At 42.3% G+C, this 8,873-nt stretch overlaps 1 long non-coding RNA gene across 1 annotated transcript in view; it reads left to right on the top strand.

Moving 5' to 3' along the window:
- Window positions 1–3,713: 3,713 nt before the first annotated feature.
- The window catches only part of LOC144462752 (uncharacterized), a 244,503-nt gene continuing 239,343 nt past the window's right edge, over window positions 3,714–8,873 (top strand). Inside the window, exon 1 of the long non-coding RNA XR_013490975.1 lies at window positions 3,714–3,815. This is a non-coding gene — a long non-coding RNA (uncharacterized LOC144462752). The remainder of the gene's footprint in view (window positions 3,816–8,873) is intronic.

The following is an 8,873-nucleotide window of genomic DNA, read 5'->3' as shown; positions in this document are numbered from 1 at the left end:
TTTTGCCAAATTAGTCACCACCTTATTTGGAGGAAAAACAAAATATGTCTCTTCTAACTGATAACGCTGCATTCGTCATGTCTGTGCTTACACTACACCAGTGCAAGGAACAATTACTGCCTGGCTGATTTCTCATGCTCAGATATCTTGTTTTGAGCCAGTTGAAGAATCTCTGGAGGCTCTGCTGTTCACCTAACTAACCCACTTCGGAGCTCCCCTCTGGCAACAAAGTCCACTCAATCAAAAAGGCTTTGTCAAGGAAATACTGTGATTGTGTTTCCACTGTGCATCCTGCTGTTGTCACTGCTGCTGGCACGCCGTGATTCTGAGCAAACAGTTCATTATAAACAGTGTTACTCATTAAAGTCGTCCCTTTAAACCTGGATAACCAGTGTTTTTCTGCACGCCACGTCTTCAGCACTGTCGGCTCATTAGACCTGGGTCTTTTAACACATGCAGTGACATCTTGAGTCATTTGAGAATGCTGAAGGATCAAGTTCATGGCTTCACTTTGCATTAAGAAGCTCTTCATCCCCCACATGGCTATTTGTGTATTGTTTACTCTCCCCATGTTACACTGCATTTATGAGGAAAACTCTTGCATGCCTTCTGTGAACGAAGAATCCAAAAACTTTTTGATTAACTGACACAATTGGCAACCGCATTTAGCAACAGGAAAACTATATCAGAAACACCCAATCACAAACTTGCACTCATCCATCCATCCATTTATTTTTATACGCTTATCTGGAGCTGAGTCCCAGGGGCAGCAGTCCAAGCAAAGCACTCCAGACGTCCCTCTCCCCAACGCTTTCCAGCTCCTCCTGGGGGACCCCAAGGTGTTACCAGGCCAGAAGAGAAATATTTAATCCCTCCAGCATGTTCTGGGTCTGCCCCGGGGCCTCTTATCGGTGAGACGTGCCCGGAACACCTCTAACAGGAGGTATCCTGATCAGATGCTTGAACCACCTCAATGCGACGGAGCAGCGGCTCTACTCCGAGCTCCCTCCGGATGTCCGAGCTCCTCACCCTGAGCCCAGCAACCCCACGGAAAAAACTCATTTCGGCTGCTTGTATCCGTGACCTCATTCTTTCAGTCACTACCCAGAGCTTGTCACCATTGGTGAGGGTTGGGACGTAGATGGACCAGTACATCAAAAGCTTTGCCTTCCGGCTCAGCTCCCTCTTCACCATGATGGTCCAGCACAGCGATCGCATCACTGCAGAAGCTGCACCAAACTGCTCCATTCTACCCTTACTCGTGAACAGTTTAATCCAAATCTAATTGATCCATATGCTCAGTACTTCCCCAAGCAGATGGCACTTGCCGACAGAGGGCTGAACAGAAACTCATCTATGCTCTCTTCAAGGCCAAACTCCACCAAACCAAACCTCTAATTCTACCTCACTGAACACTGGAGCTGCTGGTCTACTGCTGCCTCAATCAGTTAGTTTTTTTTGTGTACTGTGTGACTGGTGTTTTAAAGGGTAGTTTGAGTCACTGTACACACACACACACACACACACAAACACACACGCACACCCATGGCAGCAGGCTACCTTGCAAGGTGCTGACCTGACCAAAGCAGAAGTGCTTTAAAATATAGTGTCTGTAATCTCCATATGATGCCGGCTCTGAAAATACTCTTGACTGTATGAACTGAAGGGGAAACCCCTAAATTTCAAGAGCTGCAAAGTTAATTTCTGTTTCCTCTAGATGGTCTCTCAGTAGCTAATTCACTGTGTTAAGTATGCCATGGTGGTGATTTTCTAAAGATTTGCATTAAGAAGATATTAAGCCTTAAAGTAAATGTGTGTTTGCCTTGATTTATTCAAGCTATCGCACTCTGCAACAGTAGATGCTGCTCACTCGACCCACCCCAGCTCCCCTCAGGCTCCACCACACTGGCCAAATTCAGATTTCCTGGCTTTAAACAACTGCCAAGAGGGCAGTGAGCAATAAACCAGTCTGCAGGCTTCAAAGCATCTCTTCACACAGGGCTATGAGTGACGTCACGGATGCTATGTCCATGTCATTAAATATATGGCCTCCATTCGGTTATTCAGAGAGAACGAGTAATAAACAGAAGCACTGTTGTTTTGGTGGTAGAAGTGTGTGTGTGTGTGTGTGTCTCTCTCTCTCTCCCTCATAATCATCGCCTACTCCATCTCATTGACCCAGCACAGTGCAGAGAGAGCCCAGAGCACAGCATGAGTCATACCAGCTGATCCAGGGTCTGCATTTAATCCCACGCTCCATTGCGCTGAAAAAGGAGCGGTGCCTCGCTGATCTGAACTGAGATCTGCACAGGCACAACACTGTCTTCGCAGCCAGTGGAGCCTTGTAACACACACATGCGCTCACACACATACAGTAATGTGATTATATTACAGTCCTTACCAGAACATCCCATCATTATATGGCAAAGGTCTTTTTATATAAAGCAGATCTAAGAAAAAAAGTAACTTTTATTTGATAGTAAATGGTCTCAAGTGGCATTCAGAGCTCAAAAAATCAAGTTTAAATCAAAGACCACAGTGTGTGTGCGTGTGTGTTTCTTTGTGTACTGTGTGCCTTTGTACAGTTGCCTCTATTAGAGTCTACAGTTAATTTTCTTTCAAGTTTCTGCACTCTGTGATCTAGTTTCTTCATTTTTTTTCTTACCCTACTCTCTTTTTACTTTATCATGCTGACAGTTACTTTCAACATTTCCATTTAAGGAGTAAACTAGCCGTCCACTCGTCGTATCCAGGGATGTTTGTGTTTGCGTCTATGGTGCATGTGTGTTAGCGTGCATGTCTGTAGCTGCTTGTGCGATAGCAAGTGTGTATGAGGCAGCAGTGCCTATATGCTCTGACATGGGATAATGACACAAAAGCCATCTTTTCTTAAACCCATCTCTACTGTACCTCTGTTACCATGGTAACTCCTTCCAGATCTAGGATAGTCCTGTCTCCTCCTTTGTCACCATTACCCCCCTTACATTTCATAATCTCTGTCCCCCTGCTTATTCAACTGTAACTCAGCGTCTTGGCACTAATAACAGTAACTGGTTAAGTGTGTGTGTGTGTGTGTGTGTGTGTGTGCGCGCGTGTTTGTGCACGCACATGTGTGTGTGTGCCAGTTTAAGGGGGGGATGTCCCACTATTTACGCAGCTCAGTGTCAGTAAAACTGAAATCCAGCATCAGCGTTTTGACATAGAGCTGCACCCACACACACACACACATACTTAAAGTCATGCGCACACACTCACAGACAAGCACTCTGAGAAACTTCTACTTGAGGTGATGTAGTGTCTTGTAGTTTCCATGGTAACATCCAGGGAGCGAATCAAGGAGGAGGCCCAACATAACAAAAGGGAACACTGCCCCCCCATGACTAGTGAGAGGAGGAAAACAGAAGGACAGAAAGAGAGAGGAAGAATGGAAAAAACAGAGCACGGTGATGGTGGGGAAGAGCGATGCTGTGTCAGAACGAGCCTGAGAGCTGCTCCAAGTCTGTGAATGACACAAGGATGCTCCAGCACGCATGCATCTCTCCCTGTCCTCAACCATGACTCCAGACTATATAGTAACCGAATATAACCGTGAGTCCTGAGCCAGCATTGTGTTCGCTTGCATTCTCAGTGCTGAGATCGATCACTTCAGCTCAAAGCCTGCAGGAACACTGGTGAACTCCTGTTGCTTAGTGGAAAATCCCTCGCCTCAGTTCCCCGAGGTATGTCTAGCCATCCTGCTTTGATCTTTGTCTTTCCGCTGAAGCTACAGGCAAGGCACCAGTCGATGTCTCTACACCTGTATTCAGGCCTTAAAGGTAGGGCTGGGCGATATGGCACGATAAAAATGTTCATGTCAGTCTATTATTATCACGATAAATGTCATATCATTATTTCTTTCAAGTTTAAAAGCTGATTTTTGCTCTTGAGGTAAAATTAAGAAACCAGATGGTTAGCTGTGGTTTAAACAGTGGAACATGTCATGAATCTGAGGTAGATTCAGAACAGTTATAGTCAAAGTAATGTCAATAAATAAAGCAATAAATGGACAAGAAATCGTAATTGTGGTCAGCAGCAGCATGCCAAACCTTTTGTACAGATAATTTAAAACATTTGTAAGTGTTTCAGCTGACAGTGTTCATGTAAGAGATAAAAGAAAAATCTCAGCTGTGGTCTGTGCAGGTTTTAAATACATTTCTGCTGTTTCTCAATATCTCAAAAGACAGACTTTGATGATGTCGTGAAGTAACATGGGGTCATGTGATCCGATGTGACTCAGGCAGAAATTATGTTCACAGACGACATTCCTCCCCCTTCTGTAGGGAGGAGAGCTGAAACAAAGGACACTGACAGCAATATTCACCTACTTTAGGTGCACTATTATAGGTGCACTAGTTGCATGTGCCATATCATTCTTCAATATTATGTTCACTTGTCAGTGTAGTGCAATATCATTTCTTCCCAGTGCAATACTACTCTTCACTATAACATTGATTATCCGGAGCAGTCTGTTTATTTTTTAGTAACTCTTGGACTTACTGCACTCCTATTGTTACTCTGTTAGGCACTGGTTTTTGCTTCTGCTCCTTGAAAACACTTCTATCTTGTACATTTTGTCAGATATTTAATACTCTGGGCCCAGTGAGTGACCCTGACCTAGCGAACCCACTTCTTGTCCGGTTGTTACTGGTTGTGAATCGTTAAAATTGTGGTTACTGTACTTAGTGTCACTGTAATCTGAAGCATTCTGTGGCACAAGAATTTCCTTCAAGTAAAAACAAATTCTATTAAATTGAATTGAATTGAGTTAATGTATTAAAGTTTCCCTCACTTTAGTTCAGGTTATTCATGTAATTCCATTTTAATGAAATACTGCAAGCCAGTTATGTGAACTTGCTAACCTACCATTAGCGTTAGCTGTGTCGACTATCTATACAGCTATTGTAGCTAATGTCACGTGGCAAATTAAATCATGGGATAGTCCAGGGCTGTTATACATGGTCAAACGGTCATACTAAAAATAACTTATATTTACTTATATATTACCATACCTGTAAGCTTGGGGCCTAATCTCGTCTTCTTCTTCTTCTACTACTACTACTACTTTTTCTGTTAAATGGTGAGCGGCAACTAGTGTTGTAGATGCATAACCGCCCCCTCTACTAGCACATCGGTGGTTAAATTATATTGAGCGTTTGTCATATTGTTATGGAGGACAATTATATCAAGGTACCTACTGTTATCATTTGAACATCCAGCTCTACTTGGGGGGGGGGGGGCTATCCCAGCTGACATTGGGCGAGAGGCAGGATACACCCTGGACAGGTCACCAAACTATCACAGGGCTGACACATAGAGACAGACAACCATTCACACTCACATTCACATGTACGGACAATTTAGAGTCACCAGTTAACCTGCATGTCTTTGGACTGTGGGAGGAAGCTGGAGTACCCAGAGAAAACCCACGCGTGGAGAACATGCAAACTCTGCACAGAAGGGCTCCCTCCTGGGATTGAACCAGGAACCCTCTTGCTGTGAGGCAACAGTGCTACAACCACTACACCAACCCGCCACCTCTGCTCTATAGGTGTTTACCCTTTTGTATATGGAATATAGGAACAGGAATAGGAATAGGTCTTTTGGTTATCATAAGAGGGTCTTCAAGAAAAAACAGCACATACAATAGTCAGTGTGAGAAGTGGAGAGAAATTCAAAAGCAGATTAATGTAACATGATGAAAATAATTGAAAATGGAACCTAATGTTAGGAATGATTGATTGCGAATAATTAAAACCAATTGCATGCCAACGATGAACGTAATCAATGTCACTGGCTCACAGAATGTAAACACTACAAATGGGGCCATCTGTATTAAAATCCTGAGGTTCTTGTATGATTACAACACACGCACACACACACACACACACACACGTATGTACATAAAGGAAAAAAATAAAGCGAGTGATGGAGACATCAAACGATAGAGCCGTAATGTTTTCTCAGTATCTTTCCTCACTAAAGAGCGGGTGCTATCAAAGTAAAGGTCAGCACCTGTTTTGAAGACATCTCATGCAAATTAAACATCACAAGACTGTGAAATTGTAAGACTTGTAGTATCAACAGCAGCCTCCTTCTTTGTGTTTATACTACATGCACTTTAAAAATGTGTACAACATAAACAGGATAAATAAAAATATGTATTTCGGTGTTTACAGCCTAAAAGAAGTCTCGCTTTAGAGTAACACCTTTGTAACAGCATCTTAGCCGGTAGAGAGAGCACATTTCGCGAGGTGTGAAAAACCAAATGATGCTGTTGGTGAGAGAGCATATGGTGAGTTTAAGTTAGACTCAACCTGTTGGTGACATGGGAGAAGGTGTTGGGAAAAGACGGTGACAGAAACTGTTCTCTTTTCTTTTCCTTCCTTGTGTTTGGCCCCAATTTAACATGCGAACATATACACACATATACACGCTGTCTTTGACACAGACGCACGTGCAGTGTTGCGAAACCGGCTAATTGAAGTGGACATGAGAAAAGCAAAAGCTGTCGCAGCTAATTGAGACAAATGAAGCTGGCGGTGATCAAGGGATAAGCAGCCTGTTTCAATGTCACTCCAACAAAGAGAGAAGGCTGAGGTAGACATGAAGCCAGAGCACAGAAACACAACATGTTACACATTACCCATACGCTGTGGCTCAATGTCACGGTGCCTGAGCTGGACTCACAATCATTTGCTGTACGTTGAAGCAACGTAAATGTTAAGTTGGTTCCTTATGTTTTGCCATTTTATCAACCATCTTACACCTAGTAAAAAAGTCAAAAATAAATAAATATATATCTGTTCTTTTATTCATTTCCGCTGACAGCGGTGGATATAGCCTACAGTCATGCTATTCCCCTACACCTAGATACATTTATTAAAATCTCTCTAAACAATGTCATTTTAATGTCCAGGCCTCAAAATTCAGGTAAGAGGAGTGAGAGTGGCTCTGAGTTGATCCAAAATTGAATAAACATGAATTATTTATCACCGTGCACTCACACTAATTAGCTTTATGAGCAGTAGCGAGGGCTTTTCTGACATTTTGTTTTTGCCCCGGGTTTTGCCTCTCAGGCAACATGCAGGTTGTTCCATCTTATTGGTGGAGGTTGTTAGGGTCATATACAACCTGAGAGGAAGGCTGAAAAAAGTCCCATTACTTTCTCTGCATGTTTTGGGGAAAGAAAAGAAAAACTAAATAATGTTCTCCGTAATTTTAATTGCAGTTAGTTTCTTCTGAAAAGATACCAGAAATGAACATCAGTCAATTATAAGGCAGTAAAGGGCAGTGATCTTTAGAGTATGGATGGAAATGCTTTTTGGTGGCAGAGTGGTGCAGTGGTTAGCATTGTCGCTTCACAGCAAGAGGGTTCCAGGTTTGAACTGGAGGTTGGGGGTTTGAACCGTGAGGTGGGTGAGTCCTTCTGTGTGAAGTTTGCTTGTTCTGCCTGTGTCAGTGTGGGTTTTCTCTGGGTACTCCGGCTTCCTCCGACAGTCCACAGAGATTAATTAAGTGACTCTAAATTGTCCGTTGGTGTGAATATAAGTGTGAATGGTTGTCTGTCTCTATGTGTCAGCCCTGTGATAGACTGGTGACCTGTCCAGGGTGTATCCCGCCTCTCGCCCAATGTCAGCTGGGATAGGCTCCAGCTCCCCCGCGACCCTCAACAGGATAAGTGGTAATGGAAAATGAATGAATGAAAGGAAATTCTTTGTGCATTTCTATTCTACTCCTCTTCATACACTTGAGCAAAGTACAAATTTTGAGTGCAGTGACTCGTGTGATATCCCATTATAATGATAATATAACAAAGTAGCTTTTATTCTGTGTGTTTATCTGCTGACATCAAACCTACAATCTTTTACATCAGCATGGTGTCATGAATCAAAAGATATGACCATGCTTCAACCATTGCTCTGCACTATCAGTGCCTCCAGGATTTCGCAGGCTTTTTTTGGGATAGTTGTGGCCTAAAATTTCTGATTTCGCGGCAGCTTTTCTAAAAAATTGTGATGAAAGTTGCGATGTTTTAAACATATATTGTGCCATGAAATTGCAAGAAACAGTGAAAATTGCAAAAGAAAAAAAAAGTAGTTTGTTCGTATTGTTTTTTTTGGTTTTTTTTTTGCTTTGTTTTGTATAATTCATTAAAAAACAAGGGAACTTGTTCCAGGGGGATTAAAATTGAACTCTGATGTGTTTCCAAAAGGGCTCAGTTCTTACAAGATATGCTTAATTTTTGAAATGCCCCCAAATGTACCTCTTCTTTTATAAATGCAAAATCTTTTTGATTTACTATTGAATAAATCAAATTTGAAAACATCTGTCATATATCTGTTTAAAAAGTTCATTTTCCATCCTGGCACACACATAGTCACTCACATGCACACAACTCGTCACATTAACAGGCAAGCACACCTCCCTTACTTTGCAATTATAATAAACTGATTTCCACTAATTTTAGCCATTCTCCGAACATGTCTCGTGGTAGAAAAGTGCTTGTCAATGGATGGTTTTTATTTGTGCTGCACTACAATAATGCACGGGATGCAGTGTACCCCTTCTTTTTTGAAGAACATCAGGGAATTGTTTTGCATCGGCTGTAGCAGTAATTTTTGTTGGTAAATGTGAGACATTAGAATAACACATCTGCTTCTTCATACCATAAACAAAGAAGTGAATGTGGTGACATACGTCCATTACATATGTGTGGAGGACTGCCATGATTGGTGGAACTCAAGGGAGGCTGGTCAAAATTGCACTGTCACGCAGAATTCACTGAGATTGGTTGAATTTGCGTTAACTGTTGTGACCGTAACATTGCAAATTCC

Source organism: Epinephelus lanceolatus, chromosome 4 (assembly GCF_041903045.1).
Source record: "Epinephelus lanceolatus isolate andai-2023 chromosome 4, ASM4190304v1, whole genome shotgun sequence".
Taxonomy (NCBI): Eukaryota; Metazoa; Chordata; class Actinopteri; order Perciformes; family Serranidae; genus Epinephelus; species Epinephelus lanceolatus.
Note: the sequence above shows the minus strand (reverse complement) of the source record. Positions and strands in the feature narration are given on the sequence as shown.